This window comes from Coffea arabica, chromosome 4e (genome assembly GCF_036785885.1).
Source record: "Coffea arabica cultivar ET-39 chromosome 4e, Coffea Arabica ET-39 HiFi, whole genome shotgun sequence".
NCBI lineage: Eukaryota > Viridiplantae > Streptophyta > Magnoliopsida > Gentianales > Rubiaceae > Coffea > Coffea arabica.
The window spans coordinates 45,077,806-45,098,896 of record NC_092317.1 but is presented as its reverse complement, the minus strand read 5'-3'; the positions used below and the strand labels follow the sequence as shown (position 1 = coordinate 45,098,896).

The 21,091-nt window shown below is 36.7% G+C and overlaps 1 non-coding gene across 1 annotated transcript; it reads right to left on the bottom strand.

Annotated features, from left to right (window-relative positions):
* Positions 1-16,444: 16,444 nt before the first annotated feature.
* LOC113702565 (small nucleolar RNA R71) lies at positions 16,445-16,551 on the bottom strand. Its single transcript, XR_003451203.1, has one exon. It is a non-coding gene; the product is annotated as a small nucleolar RNA R71 (small nucleolar RNA).
* Positions 16,552-21,091: the final 4,540 nt, after the last annotated feature.

The window sequence follows — 21,091 nt, the reverse complement described above, 5'->3', positions numbered from 1 at the left end:
CATCTATCTCTAAATATGGGCAGTAGGAGGTGACATGCATAAATTTGATTACAATATGAATGAGCAGAGGTAGGATGGTACGGATAAGAATCGAATGACGGAACAAGAGTTTAGGCGAAAATGAAGAAATAGAGGCAGCGAGAACAAGTGAAGTCAGACAACCAGTTCCACCGTTGAATCCGTGGATGAAGTTTGGGTAATATTGATGTTCATAAAAAATAATAATCATGAGTAGAATGCATTGTTAATTGGTTAATATTTAATGTATATAGGAAGCAGTATCAAAACACCGTTCCAGCGAAAGGCATTAAGATAATAGAGGTATGCATGGAAAGCTAAATAAATCATTAATCAACAAAAAATGGCCTGGTAAATGTAAAAAACACAATTAGAACATGCTGAGTTGCATATAACATTATTCACGATTATATGCATCCAATACAGTATAATAAAATGACCAAAGCAGCATATGATAAACTGAGCGAGGAAAATGTACAGAAGCGAAAAGAGAACTATCGGAAAGAGAAAGAGAAGGACAATACAGAACTGGTGCCGCTTGGAAAGGCTATTCCGCCAAAACAGCGGATTAAGATAAACACAAAGTATGGCTGGATGAAATGGGTAGTTTTGTGATAATTTGTGGAAGGCTAACTAGTTTTTTTGTTGAATTTGATTATAGAATCAGAAGTACACCATTCGTTGTTCACTAAATCAGATGTTTTGGTTAGGATCAAACATCGATGAAACAAAAGAACAGCAGATCAGAGATATGGGATTTGGAGGGCTGTTGGAAATAAAGTGTCGGTCCATTCCGAGTGGCATAGGAACCTGGCTGATCGACAATTTTAATCCGACAATAAGCAGCTTTCAGCTACATAGAGACGGTCTGCTACCCTTAACAGCAAAAGATATCAGTTTAATCCTTGGAATCCCGAATGATGGCCCCCGTACCGATTGAAGATACTGATAGCAGTGAAGGTGGAGATTCTGGGCCAAGTCAACGAACATACAAATGGAAAGAGCTGTAAAAGGAATTAGTATCCATGAACGGTGGGAACGAGTTTAAGCGACTATTTGTTGCATTTGCTTGTGGATGTCTATTGGCTCCAACTATTAGGGTTGAGTATAAAATCCGGCTATGGGGTTGCACGAAGGTAGTTAATGAGGTGGCTTCATTAAACTGGGTAGAGTACGTTAGAAATGTACTATGTAGGTATTAAAAGTTCAGAAGAAAAGAGGAAAGTAGCACCAATATGTTGGGGGCTGCCTCTTTGTCCTACTGGTAAATTTAGTTACGTTATATAAAAAGTTATTAAATGATCTAACTAGTTGGTGATGCAACGAAAACAAATTCCAACTAGCCGGATGATAAATTTTTTTATGCATAGTACTTGAAATGATAAGTGAGTGTGAAGGATGGGAAAGAGTTTGTTCGAACAAATCCGACATTAGAAATGTAAAAAAAATTTACTGTCGTAATACATATTTTTGCAGCTGATATAATTCATGAGTCACTTTCCAATTTAATTGCAGGTGCATTAACTTGATCGGATGACAATACTAAAGTATAAAGTGGCTCGAGCTATACCAAGAACAAAGGCATGGACAGATGCTTTAATTTCAGAGTGGGATGCATTAGAAATCGATAATCTCGGAGGTTATGGAAAAGGAAAACTGGTGAGAGCGATGGTTTTGTTGATGAATTGTAACTTACTAATTTGTATATATAGACAACACATACCATGTACTTGTGAAATGATTGTTTGATTTTGTTTTCGTAGATTGGCCCGCATGAATAGGAAGATGCTGAATCTAGTGCACAGATAAGTGAACTACCCCCTAAGCTAGTTGGAATAATGATGGACAGCGGGCATCATGATATTGCTGTAAGATGCCTAACTTTGAAAATTGATGCAAATTATGTCCTATTCTTGCGTAATTAAAAGTTATACATTGTTGATGATGTAAATAACCATATGTAAGCAGCCAAACCTAGCCTCATTTAGGAAAGTTATTTTGTGAAATAAAATCATTACCGTAGTCTGCGCATAAACCTTACAAAACATTTGCATTTGCTATGCATGACATTGAAACTCAAATAAGTGAACAATAAATGGAGTATGAGACAAGGAAGTGCACAGACATGTGTGTTAAGTTTCTGATGACCAGAGTTGGCAAGATTTTTCATACGCCGAGCACAGAGAATACTACTGCTCAACAAACAAGTATACAATTGAAACATAGTGAAACCACGTGACGAATATTAGTTGCTAAAAATGTAAAGGTAACTCTATACTTCATTCGATTCGAATGGAAAAATACACCTTAAGGCATTTTCACGTATATGATGTACATAATTTAGTGATGCAAAAAATTTCACTAATTCATTGTGTAAAAGGCAGATTTAGTGAGGAGAGCCATGCAAAAGTGCAAACAGCAGAAGTGCATACTATAAATTGATAAGTTTTGAATTAAATCGAAACGGGCTATTCTGTGACGACCCCACCGTACCCAAAGGCGTACCAAAGGGTTTAACGGATCGCCTACCTAACTTGCGCCAGGACTCGATATTCTAAAACGAGAAAATAGATTTCACGCTACAAGAAAAGTTCTATATACACTATTACATCTTCAAAAATTGTATAAACTATTACATCAAGTCATACATACCATTAGTACCAGAAAGTAAACCCTAAAAAATCTACTAACTATAACCACTACAACAAATGTATACATCTTATTAGTCAACTTATAACAAGTATTAGGGCAAAATCAACTATTTTATAAACCAAAAGTCTATACACCTTCCCGAACTTTCCCCGCGTCAGCCCCTGCTAAGGAAAACAAATGGAATGGGGTAAGCTATATACTTAGTGAATAATCGGGGGTAAAAACGTGAAATCACATCCAAATAAACATGTAAATCAGGATATTTGACATCAATAATAGAAAAATAACATCATAATGGTAGGATACGGGTGGCTTCAAAACCAGTTTAATTCCCCGAGTTTGACCACCTGTTGACACTCCGTCAACCAAAATACTCATAGTCCGTAGACTCCACTTCACTTTCCCCGTTCACCTTATCAACCCCCCACTTGCCAGTCAATAGCACATAGCAGTTCGAGCAAAACAAAATCACTTAGTTTTAATCAAAACTTTAACAAAGAACGAAATCCCAAGGTTAGCATGGAACTAACTTTGACCAAACCCCGACTGGCTCGAATAGTTCATCTACTCTTGGAATCGGGTTAGAACCAAATCCTGAGATATCCAGTCTCTCAATAGAGGATATCTCTCAACAAAGTACTCGTGTCATTTAATTACCCCAACAGCACACAGTACAAGGGGTTCAACTCAAGTCATGTAATCACCCCAACAGCACACAGTAAAAGGGATACTCAACACAAGACATGTATTCTCACATATTAAATCAAGAACAACGAATGAGTTTAGGACGAGTGAGATAAAGTACACCCTCGTCTAAGTACACGTTTAACATATACAAAGTACTTTGACAATTTCTCACATAAACAAATCCAATTACTCACTCAAAATAGTTAGCACGTAAATCAAGGCACTTTATACGGGTCCACTGACTCCGTCTGGTTCGTCACTGCCTGTGACAGAAGATTATACTCAAATACCAATCAATCAACCATCACAAATGGAAATAAGGGCTAAAACGGCCAAAACGGCAGAAACGGCAAAGAAATGCATGTGCACGTGCGCGGAAATGAAAATGGTATAAAAATGGGTTACACGGTTTTGATCATAACCAGAGCTGTGGTTATCGGATCAAGGTGTTTTAGGTAGCGTCTCGAAACTAAGACAAAGGGTTACAACTTTCATGAAGACAACCCAATTCAGTTTTCAGTGGATCTAGGTCGAATTTGCAGATTACAGAACCAGAACTCCAAAGGCTGGTTTATACCTCTAGTGAAAATTTGGGCGGCATGCCTCTTGTGTTTACCTATTTTTCAGCCATTTATGGCTTCATTATTTTCCTCAAATCAACTCCAATGTCACACATAGACAATGTTACTACAATAGCCCTTCAACTAGGCTCAAAATAATCCAATTACAACACAAGTCTTAATAAGGCAACCGGAAATCAAGTTTAAAGGCAAATAGCTAAATGGCAGATTTGACGTCTCTTGGCGTTTCGGTCACAACTAAATCTACGCCTATCAGTTTGGGGTGACCTTTATACCATTTTGAAGCTAAGACAGAGAACTACAAGTCTTATGAAGACATCAACATCCAATTCATGCATTTTCAATATCAAAATGTGACATCTCAGAGGAAAACATAAAACTGTCCGCAAAGCAGTACATTTGGTAGTTAAGGGTATTTTGGTTCATTTCACATGATACAGTACTTAGATTGAGTTGAAATTTTACATGTAACTATATAACACTATTTCCTACAACTTTCATGTTTTGACCTAAGCCTGATTCATCTCCTAACATGGACAAATGAAGCTAATCAGAGCAGGACAGATCGGATTCATAGTTCTGGAATTGATGATTCAATGTTTGAAATTCACATTTATGTCTTAAATCACTACAGTAAGTCCCTATCAAAGCTTATCAACATCATATGCTTTAGAAACAATACTAAACACAACTGAACAACTCAACCCTAGTTCAACAATCCACCATATCAATAAAAACTAACCAATTAACCGTTATAAGGCAAGATTAAAAGTTTCTAACTAAACTTTAACAAGATTAAATGCAAGAAAAGGATAGAAAACCACAATACCTCACCAAGGCTGCTTGCAAGAGAGAATCACAACCTTTCCCTCCAAAACTTTGCCACACAAATCTTTCTAGGTTCCTAAGTAAGTGTTTAATCGGTTTGATTTTTGGATTTTTACTCAAACTAAGCTAAAACTCAAGATTGAAATTGAATGGCTTTCTTCCCTCTTTTCTCTCTCAACTCACGGCTAGCCAAGGAGAAAATGAAGAAGAAATGAAGCTCAAGGAAGGATAAGAAGGTTGGAATTAGTTTGGTCAAACAACCCTTGGATGATTGCCAAGTGTCACCTCAAGATCAAATTTCAAATTTTCTTCTTTACCTTTGTTTTTTTTTGTCAAATATTTCGGCTGCATTGAGAAGATATTTAAGGCTGATTTTTTTCAATTAATAACAAGAAAATTAAGGTAATAAAGTAGTGTTCAAGTGGTGCACTCAATCGATAACGAACGGTATACATCGATTCGGGCCGTTTTTCGTTATTTCGCACGTACTAGGGTTTTAACTTATGATCCACTCACTTATTATTATCACTTCTAATCACACACTTTTTCTTATATAAAACTCACTCTTAACCACCAAATCTAGTACATACACCTCACCAAGTGATCACACGGCCAAAATACGCAAAAATCCTAATTTATCCGAACTAGGAACCTAAAGGAAAAATCCTTGATTCTATGGTTGATTGTAACTACTAAGAGAGTGAATGAGTAGTAAAGCTATTCTAAAGGAATAAATGCCAAATATGAATTTTAAGAAAAATAAAAAGGATTTTACCACTCCATAGATCATCAACTTAATGTAATCCAACAATCCCTCGAGCTTAATTACACCTCACGAGTGGATTGTCATACATAGACTCAATTAAACAACAATTTGGTTGTCACAAATATAACTAGGGTTTTTAATTAAAATTTAGGGTTTCTAATCTTTTAAAACAAAACAAGATTTTAAATCAAAACCAAAGAAATAAACCTTAGTATCTTTTCTAAAAACAATCTCCTAAAATTCGGTGTATCACATATTCATTATGGTTTGTTAATATAAAAGTAGGCTGAACTTTCAGAGGTGAATAGTATGAACGTGAGTTGCCAAAGAAGGATATTAAACATTGCAGAAATGCTGTGTTCTCATCCTAGGGCCAAATCAGCAACAACAGAAGTCGTAGCAAAGGAGAAGCAAAAACATGGGTTGTGTGATTCAGATCAAATACATCATGATATGGAAAATGAGGACCATTCCGAATACGAATCGATAGGAGACAGAAAATCTGACGAAGATGAAGAAGACGGTGATAGTGAAAAAAAACAAGATGTTGACGATAATGATGATCACATTGAGACCCCTAGCAGATCAATAGATGCGGCTGATATAGCAAACCGATATTCGATGGGGCAGGAGACAATTGATAAAGAGCAAACTGGGAGAACAACTGATAACCAGGGGGCAGAAAATATAGGCAACACAAGTGATGGGAAGGACGTATCCGACAGGGTGTACACGTCAATAGATACCCCAACAATCGCGCAACGCGATTCAGGAGCCGTGATAGCCCATGGGGATCAAATGATAAGCACAGCAGGCTGCATTGGGAATGAAGCCACGCAACATATGCAGTATTTGAGTTCATCAAGTCCCATTGGAATTGAGCATCGTTTGGATGGGCCACACACAACGAGAAGGGCAAGGTCTTGTAGCCGCAAAAGGAAAGGTTAGTGAACTTGGTGGCTATCATCTATTTGATGTACAAGTGTCAGTAAATAGAGTAGTTATGTTATGTCGAGTGTAAAGCTTGATACTATTGAGGCTGCAGTGTGCTCAATATATTTGAGTATTGCATATTAATTCAAAAACTACGGTCGACAAGAATTCTCGACCGCAATAACATAAATGTATTTTACTAGTCAACACTTCATCGCAGGGAACGAATGCATAGTTGGTTGATCAGTTAAATGTTGTTGCCATGCTCTTACCTTGTTACCTTTTTGTATAACACACATACATAATCATTAATGTGAAAATCTGAAATACATACTGAATTATAATTTGTGATCTGTTCATCTCTGCAGCAATTGTTGATGATGAGAATGAGCACAGGCCTACTCGGGCAACCAAGAAAAGCAGCATGTTGCGATCAGCGGAGTATCTTCTGCCTTCACACGTGACAATCAGCAAATACGACAAAAGGATTGCTGCATTTGCGTGGGAGACAGAAAAGAATCCCAAGTAAGGTTCCTACCTATTTATAATACGATTATGAGGCTATGGTACAATCGGTTAAGGATTTATTTACGCCTCTATTTGTTGGCTAAAAATGAATGTAACTTTATGACAACGCATTTACATTTTTCTAGTAAGTAGCTGTTAACAGCTTCCAATTCTAAATGCCAAATTTGTCTCGCGTAATGGCAGGGAGACACTTATTCAAATGTTCCAACTTTATCTCACACGAGATGACCTCAAGACTCTTAGTAATGGCATGCATGTCTCGACTCGGGTTAGTTAAATTTTTCAGCCCAATAATTAATACATTATGTTAGATCCCAAGTAAGGTCAAGTTTTATTGTCTTTGCAATGTTAGTAACTAGACCAATCATGTTACTATGCTGTGAATACGCAGGTCATGGACATGTTTGCCCGGCATATAAACTGGGGTGGGGAGACTAGCACAACCAGTAGAGTTAAACGCTATATTATCAAGTCTATAGCAGTTGTAAGTATTAAAATTGTTGTTAGATAATGGCTAATATTCAATAAAATATTGTGGAAGCTTGGCATAACTGCATGTACCAATCTGTTACCAATGCATTTATATTCTAAACATCTACATCCCCTTGTACTGATTGTTAACAGGATGGCATTTTGAATCTTCGAAAATTCGAATCACAGTCTGATGACATTCTAACTGCTAAGCTTATAAAGTTGTTCAAGATTCTCGACCCTGATAAGGGGGCTGATCCATGTAAGTGCCAGTTGGTATGCTCATATCCTTATTGTATGTGGTTTGATGAATTTATATATATTGGCAAGTTCTTAGTCAACTAATCTATTATGCTAGTGCTCACGAAAATGATTTGTTATGCGCCAGATTCTTGCTCCTGTGTGCGTAGACAGGTACTAGTTTGTGTACTCCTTCCATGTCTCACATCGCGTAGTCCATCTGCTAGACCCTGACCCAGAAAAAGCAAAGAGCAAAGATATTAGTGTTCAGAAGCGCTTGGTATAATTGTTTGTGGGATTTGTTCATTAATTTTTATCATATGCTGTTGTAACCCGTGTTTCATGAAGCAACATGCCCTCAGACTGATAATGGCAACTAAATTTGGGATGCAAATTGACTTTGCAACTTTCAAATTTGAACTTGCTGATGTCCCTCATCAGTCATCCGATAGCATGTAAAATTTATTTTCTTTCATGACGACCTCGATACCTTATCACTGCAATGTCGACTACTATCACTTTAGTACCAGTCCATATTACTGAGTCAAATTATGTTGATTTGAACATGTTCGATAGTGGAGTTTCACGATGACCTTTCTTGAACACTGGAATGGAAGACTAGCTGTGCGCATTACCAAGGTTGGTCATATTTTATAAATATCTGTTTGTATACTCGTGGAAATAAAACGGTTAATAAATACTTTTATCGTGGTGCTGATGACCAGAGGTGAAATTTTGCAGGAAAATGTTGCTAAGTATCGAGTGATGTACATTGCGCAGCTTTGTAGTTCGGAGCATAATACAAAGTTTCGGAACACGATTGCCGCCTTGCTTGGGAGTAAACAATAAATAATAGTTAGATCATCTCCAAGGATGTAAATTGTTGATACTGATATGCATAATAGGGAAGGATTTTTTTGAAACAGTAGTTTTTTTGATATGGCCATATTTGCGACTAAATTTGCGTATATTTGTATCATACTAGTTATTTATCTCTTGTGGCGATAAAATGTGATTTTAAGTCATGTTTTGAGTTCTTACTATAGTTGTCAGTAATAACCTTAGCCGAACATGTATATTTATTTAAATTTGACGTAACTCTATGCCAACTACTTGTAATACCGGTACTATGAAGAGTCTAGACAATGAAAACCAAGGGCACCATTGATCGAACGATATTTAACCGTTTTGAACGCTGTAACATTTTATTAAAATAATGTGTAATTGTACGTAAATTACTTGAAAAACCTACCAACACAGAGGCATTAATCACATGTACTTTTATGAGGCATAGTGTTACACATCAAATTGTCTAGATGTTTGGTGAATGTTTCAAATTGGTGGTAACTCCGCTCAAAATTTATCTTTAGCTTTTCATCACCTACTCTTTTAATATATTACATAGGAGTCTTTACATAATATTTGCTTCTAAATATTACTTTTAGTTCTAATTCATACCCTCTTTTTGTTGACATTGGACCAAATCTGGACCTCTAATCGACAGAAACAAATACCAGTAGGGTGCTTTTTCGAACAAATTGAATCGGGCACGATTTATTGTCAGTAACTACTTGACGATTGATGCATCACTTCTTTAAACCATGAAGTGTTTTGCCAGGTCAAGTACTTGTGTAGACAACAAATATTAAATACTAAAGCAGATCCACCTTCAATTTTTTTTTTATAAAAGCTAGAGTAACCCTAAACCAAAGCACATGACCGTAACTGTTGTTAAGTTCCTTTCACAATAACAACTGCAATTTTCCGTAATTGGTTAGTAACTCCACGTAACACTATTTGAATGTCTGGTACTGCCGCTTTCATGCTTTGTACGTAAAGACTTAAGCAAGTTTCACTCCATGGTTGCTAGTTTATATCTGAGAGGAGCCACATATTAACTGCCACCTATGTGAACCATCCCGATCAACACATAAATTTTGCTTCATCCTCTTACCCCATATCCTCTTACCATATGCCCCAAAGTAGTTTTACATCATTCAGATGTCTTCATCTAGCAATCTTGGTGATGGATCTAGTGAGTTAAGGTACCAATATCACTACTGTCATTGTAGAAAAAGGGCTAGCCTGAAGATCGTAAAGTCACAGAAACCAACAAAAGGGTTGTTGTACTTCATCTGTGAAGGAAAAGCTTGTACTTTTTTCGTTTGGTGTCATCCAATAGGGAGGAATCATGAGCAAGTTCAAACTAACTATTGCCCTCCCTCACCTAATCAACAAGCAATAAGCAAAGAAAGCTCCTTCGACAGTCCCGGAACAATGCTCCATGAATCAAACTCTTTCCCGCATCCTGTTCACCGCATGGAACAAGACATTCGACAAATGTAAACCTTCATGATAATATCGGTAGTGGCCGCCCTTCTGTTGCTACTAATAGCAATTTTTCGCTGACACCACTTTTTTTTTCGACTCATATGATGTGGACTTCGCCTGTAGTTTGTCATAGATGTATCCTCATACGCAAAGTATCTGACATCCTTGTACTATTGACTTTTCATTTGCCAGTTGATCGGCAAGATAGAGTAAACGGTTGATGTAGTTTTTTAGTTGAATGAAGCTGGTGGAGTCACATTGCATATTTGATTTGAAGTATTATGCTGCTCTTACATCTGAAATCACATGTGTTGTTGAGTTGTTCTTATCGTTAATGACTCCAAAAGCCTGCCACTATTAATTATATAATGATGCACGAATGGTTACCCTAATATACAAACTTCTACGAATAATATTCGATTTTATCTCATACTATTATTGACTCAAGGGTGAAATGTACTTGTGTGCCAAGAATCAAACGCAGCAACACTCTTTTTTTTGCTATATATTTTGTACTTGTATACTAGTTTCGGTTGTGGGTAGAATATAGTCCATAAAATTTTCGCTATGATTCACAAACTGTTTATAAATAGTTACAATTCGTACATTGTTACTTACAGTTTTGTTCGTTCTTAGTTACAACATTCATAAAATTAAAGATCGAACACAACCCTCACAAATATTACTAGAGCATTGGACCAGAAGGAGTTATGAATGGTTCAGAGAGGTCCATAAATTTGGGTCATACACTGACCAAGGGCAGAGTGTTACACATTTGACTTTGGGCCAAGAAACTGTTGGAGAAGGTATTGTGCAAATCGTGTAGAGTGTTTGTTGTGTATGCACATAGTGAAACATAACTTCAACGATGTGTAACTCTGTACGCACGTGACCCTAAATGTTGGTACAGGTCCTTTCATGATAAAAGCTACAAAATTTATTTTATTGTCTGTAACTGATTAGCAACATGACGTAACATTTATCAAGGGTGTCGGTATTAAAAGTTTCACGCTTTTGTACGTAAGGCTTCTGAATTGACATAGTTCAGGAGCTACAAGTGACTCTACAATGTCTGGTACTGCCGTGAAGGAATTGTTGGCCTGGTATACATTGGCCCCTAATATTTTAGCACATTAGAAGGTACTACGGACTATAAAAATCGAGCAATATGTACAAAGTAGGTGCAATTATTAAAGTCTTCTATGCGAATGAATGTAAACGTTCTTAGTCCATACTGTCTAATACTTAAATTTGTTTGCAGATGTTGTATGTGTGCAACTAGTTACCAAAATTCAATTTATACCTAAACTCAATATTAGTGTTGATCTCGTATTATCACAGGGTCAAGGTTGATAATGCACCTTTGTAACAAAAACAATAACACCGCAAAAGTCAATTTTTGTACTATATAATATATAGAGCAAAGACACTATTATTGCTCATGAGGAGGATATACGCCAAAACGAACTCCCTACAATTTCATAAATTGTTCATATCTAATTACAATTCATACGTTCTTAGTTACAACTTTGCACGTTCTTAGCTACAACGTTCAAAATTTGAACTCCAATACAACGCTTACACTCAATGGACAACAGCATGAAATGATACAGCTAAATTGTTAAACTTGCCAACAGAAACCATTTACTATGCATGGTAGGAACATCCAATACAAATCAATTTTATAGTTTTGTCATAAACATTCATATATTTATATACATACATACATAAATATTCTACCCACCATCTGCCCATAAATCTATACCTCTTTGTTATCTCCTCCCCAAATCATTTTGGCAATATATCCTTTATTTCATTTGTCCAAAAAGCAGTAGGAGTTACCATAGTCATGCACCCCACTCTCAAAGGCTCTCATACAAGCTCACCATCAAAGGTTCGGCAAAAAAGACGCAAAGAATTGTCGGGTCCAAGAAATGGCCTAAGGAGGTATGAAACACCAGACGGGAGGATTTTATATGGTGTCAAACGTGCTTTCAAGAACGCTCCACTTAACACCAATAACTCTTTGGGACTAGCTGGTCACATTTTCAAAGATAGGGTTACCGATCACCTACCCTCTGGTTATTCCGTTCTGGATCATGAACCCATATGAGAGCCTACTCGCGAGCGAAGAATGGAATTAGAGATATTTTGTCGCTGGCATAGCCTCCGCGTCCCGAAAACACGCTCGACGGAGCTTGTTATAAGACCAGAAATGAATGATGCAAGCGTATTACATAGGCTAGAGCGGAAAGTTATGCAGATGGAGCGTAGACTTCACATGTTTCACAAGGTTGAGGCCGCAAAAAGACATGCTATTGCAAAAGAATTTGATGTCCAACATATTTTAGCAAATCCCATGCTTATATCCAACCCTGACCTATCTGATTTTACTGAATCAAGCGACGATGACTTTCAAAAGTACATACCCGATTGTCTAATGCATGATGGCGTTCCCAGGTATTGTATGGGATACGAATGAATAAAAGGGATGTAATCGGATGTTTGAAGGTACCAATAAAAGTTTAATCATTATAATCTCTACTTTAATAATTTGCCTCCTATTTGGATATTAATGATGCCTGTTAAAGATCCATCACTAGTTGTAATATACACCTAATTTGTTGTAACTCATTCTGTACTTTTCGTTATCAATATTTGTTGCATTATAAAACCAACATTACAAATTAGTTGTCCCCTTGTACTATCATTTTCTTCCCCGAAACTATTAGCACATGTGGTCATGTGGTTACTTGATCATAATGGAAGATCACTAAACTTGGAATACTTATTGACGTGCCTGTAATATATCATGTCATTTTGTGCTATAAGTTCGTCAAGAAGATGTAACCCATCTATACTCAATGATAAATTTTTTGGGTGAGGATATCAAAATAATAGATCGAATTTAGCATCGTAACAAAATATTACTAGAGCATTGGAGCAAAAGGACGTACGAATAGCTCACAGAGGTAGTAAATTTGGGTCATAAACCATCCAAGGGCATACAGTGTGACACATCTGACTTTGGGCCAAGAAACTGCTGCAGAAGCTTTTATGCAAAATGTGCAGAGTGTTACTGTGTATGGACATAGTGAAACATCCCCTTGAACGATATGTAACTCTGTATGCACGTGACCCTAAATGTTGGTGTATAGGTCATTTCATGATAAAAGCTGCAAATTTTGTTTTATTGTCTGTAACTAAATAGAAACACGACGTAACACTTATCAACAGTGTCGGTACTAAAAATTTCATTCTGTGTACGTAAGGATTCTGAATTGACATAGTTCAGTGGCTGCATGTGACTCTACAATGTCTGGTACTGTCGTGAAAAAATTATTGGCCTATTATGCGTTGGCACCTGATATTTTAGCACATTAGAAGGTCCTGCAGACTATAAAAGGGCGCGGTTGCAGTTGTATATCCCTTAACAACAAAAGTTTTTCGCCCCCTTTCATTGTTGTTAACACTTTCCATTTTATTCTACTTCACACTTCCCATTTCATTCTACTGAATGATGGTAATGGACTCGTGTATGAAATTTATCTTTAGTAATTTTCAACTCCCCTCCAACTTCAACTGCAGTCTCATCAATAGAGTGTTTACACAGAAATCAAGGTCTTGAGAGCCAAATAGCAACCAATGGGTTGCATGATGTTCGAGAAGATTTCGCTAATTTAATGAGATGTTCGAGAAGGTCTCGCTACATCAAATATTTTGGGGCTCGAAATGATCATCTCTATATTCTCGTTAGACACTTAATTAACTGTCTAAGAAATTCAATGTGTCGGGGGGAGAAATTATTGTTTGGGCCAAGTGCAATGGCACAAACAAGAGAATGGCAAAGGTTCATCGTATTTTAACTAGTTGTTATATCACTAGTTGTAACATATTGTAATATCACTAGCTGTAGTATCACTAGTTGTAATATCACTAGTTTTAAGAAGAGAAGACGAAAAGCTGCCTAACAATATCACTAGTTGTAACATACACCTAACAGGTTGTAACTCATTCTGTACTCTTTGTTATGACTATTTGTTGCAGCATTGATAAGTGAATATTTAACGTACATTTTGTATGAATTTGGCATGAATTTTTGGTATGTTTTGAGAAGATTAAAGCCATATTTAAACTCTTTTGGTGATAATTGCTTAAATATTGTTTAAGAGTTAAGAAATTGATAAATGAGTGATTAATGCGTAATTTTGTGAAATTGTGAAGGTAATTGATGTATGAAATTCATGCACAAGTTGAAAGAAATGTCAGGGTCATCCAGAGGACAAAGTACACAAGAAAGTGGGAGCAAAAATGTAGAAAAAGGGAAGAAGTGAAAAACTGGAAAAATGTTCAACACGGATCCGAGCTCGGATCCGTGTGTACAAGAGGGATCCGACCCCTCGTCTGTACTTCTGGCGGAGTATATCCGAGGTCAGGACGATCCGACCTCGGATCCATCATGGGAAGGCCTCGGATCCTATAATCCGAGCTCGGATCCATTATCACTCCTCGGATCCGAGGCTCGGATCTGTCTCTCTCCTCAGCAAGTGGCACAGCCGTTTTTCTTTACCTTTCTCACAACTTTTACAGCTATTTTGAGGGACAGAAATCGGTGGCACATGCTTCTGCAATAAAAGAGAAGACCAAATGAGTGTGGACAAAAGGAACATCATATCTTTGACTTCTTTTTACAAAATCTAAGTGGAGGAAATTATGAAGTGAGAGGAATGGAATTTCTACCACCTTTTATGCAGAAACACAAGGGAGAAGCAAGGATAACCATACGTAGCTAGTTTTCCTTCTTGCAACAAGTTTTCTCTCTAGTTAGGAGTACTTGGAGAAGCATTTTTTGGAGAGTTTTCACTTGTAATCATATTGTGCAAGAACATAGCAGGAATTGGAGAGCTTCACCTTCAATTGGCTAAGCTTTCTTTTATCTTTCTTATACTTGTACTTTATGATGTTTTGTATTAATAAACTTGTGAATTTGATTGTTAAATCATTCATGAGTAGCTAAACTCCTTCATCTAGGGAGTAGATGAAACTTATGGCTAAATAATACTAATTGAATGTGATTTACACTTGTTATATCTTGAGTTAACTTGTCTACTTGTGTAGCTGTGATTTCTTGTTATTGTTTGATCACCAATAACTTGTTTACAGTTGTTATTGTTCAATGAGAATTGGTAATAACAATGGAAACACATGAGTAGAGCTTGAGTTGTATGTTCATGAAAATAGAAATACACTTAAGTGGATTACTTAGTATTTCATGAACTAAAACAGAGTTGTAGTAGTATTTCACCATGGAAATAGGGAAATCTATATTGCTCTAAGCCATTTCATCATGGAAATGAGACTTGGTAATCTTGGAAATAAATCTCTGGTTAAGCAAGAATAATAGCAATAAGTAAATCCATTTATTTGTGTAGTTTATGCCATAAGTGGAATCTACATCCCTAGAATCTTCATTAAGTGAAATTTCTCTATTTGCATTCAGCATTTGTTAAACTAGATTTGTACATCAGATTTGTAGATTACAGCATTAGATTTTCTCTGCTCAAAATTAATGGTAAGTCTAAATAATAGAGAGAACAGGGGCTTAGTAATTGTTTAAATTGCTCCTCGTGGGATCGACCCGATACACATCTTGTACTAAAATTTCGACCTGTATACTTGCAGTCCAACGGGTGTAAAATCGGAATTAAACTTGCATTGATACAATAAGAACCCGTCAAGTTTTTGGCGCCGTTGCCGGGGAGCGGCAATATTAGGGCCTAGTCATCTCTATTAATTTAGACATTTTCATTTGTTTTTATCCAAGTTGTTGAATTAAAACTACAAAAATTTCTCTTATTTTTATTTGTAGTGCATGCACCGATCAAATAGAGAAGTTGCACATTTTGATCCTGAAATTGAAAGAACATTGCGGAGACAAAGGAGGAATACACTGCATCAAGAGGAACAAGAGGTTTGGCAGCCAATAGAAGATATCTTGATAGAATTACCATTTGAAGAAGAAATGGCGGAAAATGACCTAAATAGGCGAGTTCTGCGAGATTTTACTATACCGGGAACACAAGGTTCACAAACGAGCATAGCAAGGCCTGCGGTAAATGCTAACAACTTTGAGATTAAACCTTCACTTATCCAAATGGTTCAACAATCTCAATTTGGAGGTAATGCAGTAGAAGATCCTAATACACACTTAGCTACATTCTTGGAAATTTGTGATACAATTAAAATGAATGGAGTTAGTGATGATGCTATAAGGCTAAGATTGTTCCCATTTTCATTGAGAGATAAGGCCAAACTTTGGCTACACTCTCATGCTCCCAATACTTTCACTGGATGGGATGAATTATCAAGAGCATTCTTAAATAAGTACTTTCCACCAGGTAAGACTGCTAAGCTTAGAATGGATATCACTAGTTTTAGCCAATTAGAAGGTGAATCATTATATGAGGCATGGGAAAGGTTTAGAGATCTGCTTCGGAAATGTCCACATCATGGACTGCCGGAGTGGTTAATCATACAAACCTTCTATAATGGTTTAGTTTTTTCTACTAAAACTATGATCGATGCAGCTGCAGGTGGAGCTTTAATGGGTAAAACACCCCAAGAAGCTCATAATTTGATAGAAGAAATGGCAGCAAATAACTACCAATGGGCCAATGAGAGAGGTAATGCAAGACGTCACGCAGGTATGATAGAAATGGACACTCTTAATATGCTGAGTGCTCAAATGAATAATGTGATGAAATTGCTAAGTAGACAAGGTCCAAGCTCATCTAATGCACATGTAGCATGCTGTTCTGTATGTGGAGGTGAACATGATACTAATGAGTGTGTTGATTCTGAACAGGTACAATTCGTCAATAATTACAATCGTAATGCTCAAAATAACCCCTACTCGAATACTTACAATCCGGGGTGGAGAAATCATCCAAACTTTGGATGGAAGGATCAAGGAAATCAACCAAGGCCAACCAATCCACCGGGATTTCAATCAAGGCAACAACAAGCTGAAACTAAATCTGGTTGGGAGATGGCAGTGGAAAAGCTTGCAAAAGTTACCTCGGACAGATTTGAGCGAGTAGAAGGAAGGTTGGACCAACTCACTACAATGTACAGGAATGTAGAGGTCCAAATTGGTCAAATTGCTAGTTCTTTGAATAATCGAAATCAAGGAGAATTACCTAGCAAAACAGAGGTCAATCCTAAGGAGCATGTGAAAGCCATTACTCTTCGTAGTGGTAGACAATTAGAAGATCCTCCAGTGAAGGAAGTTGAGAAGGATGAGAATGAAAAACAAGAAGAAAAGCAGTGGAACCAAGAGGCGATTGTGGAGGAAAATAGTCGGGAGAATCCAAGAGAAAAGCAACCATCATCTTCCACTACCATTCCAATACCCCCTGCGGTTCCATTCCCACAAAGATTAAAGCAAAATAAGTTTGATAAAGATTTTGAAAAATTTGTTAAACTTTTCAAACAATTGCACATTAACATTCCTTTTGCCGATGCTATTTTGCAGATTCCGTCTTATGCGAAATTTCTCAAGGAAATCATGACTAGAAAAAGAAAGTTGGAAGACTGCGAAACAATAGCATTAACGGAGGAATGTAGTGCAATTATTCAAAATAAGCTACCACCGAAGTTGAAGGATCCAGGGAGTTTTTCTATACCTTGCACCATAGGTAACGTTGATTTTTCTAAAGCATTGTGTGATCTTGGTGCTAGTGTATCATTAATACCTTTAACGGTGGCTAGACAATTGGGTTTGCATGAGCTTAAACGCACAAATATTACTTTGCAACTAGCGGATCGGTCTATTAGATATCCAGTGGGAGTGTTGGAGAATGTATTGATAAAAGTTCAAAAATTTATCATTCCAGTGGATTTTGTGGTATTAGATATGGAAGAAGATATATCTATGCCAATTATTCTAGGTAGACCATTTCTAGCTACTGCAGGTACTATTATTGATGTAAAAAATGGCAAGCTTAAGTTTCAAGTAGGTGAAGAAGAAGTAGAATTTAATTTGAATGAAATGGAAAAATACCCTTCTTTTACCGATCATGCTTATTCTATTGGCACAATTGATAAACTAACCCAAGAGATGAGTCAAGTCAACCTTGACTTAGATCCTCTTGAGCATTGTTTAATGAGTTTAGGTAAGCAAGAAGATGTTTGTGAAGAAATTGAAGAATTGGCCAAGTACTTGGATTTTCAAGCACCTTATAAAAGGGGTAATTTGTATGAAAGTCTTGGCCAAGGAAAAGGGTTTTCACAACCTTCAGAAATTGAACCTCCAAGGTTAGAGCTCAAGCCACTTCCGACTCATCTAAGGTATGAATTTCTTGGAGAAAATAAAACTTTACCTGTAATTGTTAGTGCTGACCTTGATGATGAACAGTGTGCAAAGTTGCTAAGAGTTCTAAGAAGGTGTAAGAAGGCAATTGGATGGACAATTTCAGACATTAAAGGTATAAGTCCTTCTATATGCATGCATCGAATTTTATTGGAGGACAATTGCAAACCAGTGGTGGAAACACAAAGAAGACTCAATCCAAACATGAAAGAGGTGGTAAGAAATGAAATTCTTAAATGGCTTGACGCAGGTATAGTTTTTCCTATCTCCGATAGTGTTTGGATTAGTCCAATTCATGTGGTACCAAAGAAGGGTGGAATGACTACAATCGTGGGTAAAAATGATGAATTAATTCCATCTAGACTTGTGGTAGGGTGGAGAGTGTGTATTGATTATCGTAAGTTAAATACGGTAACAAGAAAAGATCATTTTCCCCTACCATTTCTTGATCAATTATTGGAGCGAATAGCTGGATATGAATTTTACTGTTTTCTTGATGGTTTTTCAGGATATAATCAAATAGCTATAGCTCCAGAGGATCAAGAAAAGACCACATTTACATGTCCTTATGGCACTTTTGCCTTTAGAAGAATGCCATTTGGTTTATGCAATGCTCCTGCAACTTTTCAACGATGCATGATGGCTATTTTTTCTGATTATATTGAGAAAATTATGGAGATATTTATGGATGATTTTTCTGTGTATGGTTCATCTTTTGATCAGTGTCTTCATAATTTGGAATTAATTTTGCAGAGATGCGAGGAAACAAATCTTGTACTGAATTGGGAGAAATGTCATTTTATGGTAAAAGAAGGAATTGTCTTAGGACACAAGATTTCCTCCAAGGGAATTGAGGTGGATCAAGCCAAAATAGAAGTCATCGAAAAATTGCCACCCCCAAGCAATGTCAAGGGGATAAGGAGTTTTTTAGGACATGCTGGCTTTTATAGACGTTTTATTAAAGATTTTTCTAAAATAGTAAAGCCATTATGTGATTTATTATGTAAAGATTCTCCTTTTCAATTTGATGACAATTGTTTGGTTGCATTTGAAAGGTTGAAGAAGGAATTGATTTCTGCCCCAATTATAACTTCACCAGATTGGTCAATACCATTTGAATTGATGTGTGATGCAAGTGATTATGCAGTTGGAGCAGTTTTGGGACAAAAGAAAGAAGGACGATTGCACGTCATTTACTATGCTAGCAAGTTGCTAAATGAGGCTCAACTCAATTATGCAACGACAGAAAAAGAGCTATTGGCAGTGATATTTGCTTTGGACAAATTTAGATCCTATTTAGTAGGATCTAAAGTCATTATATATACGGACCATTCAGCTCTTAAATATTTGCTGCATAAGAAGGATGCAAAACCTAGACTAATTCGGTGGATTCTTTTATTGCAGGAATTTGATGTGGAGATAAAAGACAAAAAGGGATCGGAGAATCTAGTTGCAGATCATTTATCACGTTTGGAATATATCCCAATCAAAGATCAGGTTCCAATTCAAGAGAATTTTCCGGATGAGTTTGTCCTAGCACTTAGAAATTCTCCATGGTATGCAGATTTTGCTAACTACTTGGTCAGTGGAGAGATTCAAAAGGGATTTAATTATCATCAAAAGAAGAAATTCTTACATGACGTAAAAAGTTACTTTTGGGAGGAACCATTGCTATACAGACATTGTGCCGATGGTATGATACGTAGATGTATTCCTGAAGATGAGGTACATAATGTTTTATATCATTGTCATAACCTTGAAACAGGTGGTCATTTCAGTACTTCAAAGACTGTGGCAAAGGTATGGCAATCAGGATTTTATTGGCCAACTATGTACCAAGATGCTAGGGAATATGTTAAAAATTGTGATGCATGCCAAAGAACTGGAAATATATCTCGAAAGAATGAAATGCCCCTGACTACGTTCTTGGAAGTTGAGTTATTTGATGTATGGGGTATTGATTTTATGGGACCATTTCCTAGTTCTTTTAATAATAAGTACATCTTAGTAGCAGTGGATTATGTTTCTAAATGGGTTGAAGCAATCGCTTCACCTACTAATGACTCTAAAATTGTACTTAGATTCCTTAAAAAGAATATTTTCAGTAGATTTGGTATACCCAAGGCCATAGTAAGTGATGAAGGGAAACATTTTTGTAACAGACAATTGGATTCCTTATTGTTTAAATATGGTTGTAGGCACAAGACATCACTTCCATATCATCCTCAAGCCAATGGACAAGCAGAGCTAGCTAATAGAGAGATAAAGCTCATTTTGGAGAAAACTGTGAATAAATCACGCAAGAATTGGGCTACAAAGCTAGATGATACACTATGGGCTTACCGAACGGCATTTAAGACACCCCTAGGGATGTCACCGTATCGTTTAGTCTATGGGAAAGCTTGTCACCTACCTGTGGAGATTGAGCACAAAGCTTATTGGGCAATTAAATCTATTAACATGGATTGTAATTTTGCAGGAGAAAAGCGATTACTTGAGCTAAGTGAATTGGAGGAACACCGACTACATGCATATGAAAATGCCAAAATTTATAAAGAAAAGATCAAATATTGGCATGACAAGCATATTATTCCTAAAAAATTTCTGGTAGGGCAAAAGGTACTCTTGTTCAATTCACGCCTGAGGTTATTTCCAGGAAAATTGAAGTCAAGGTGGTCGGGACCA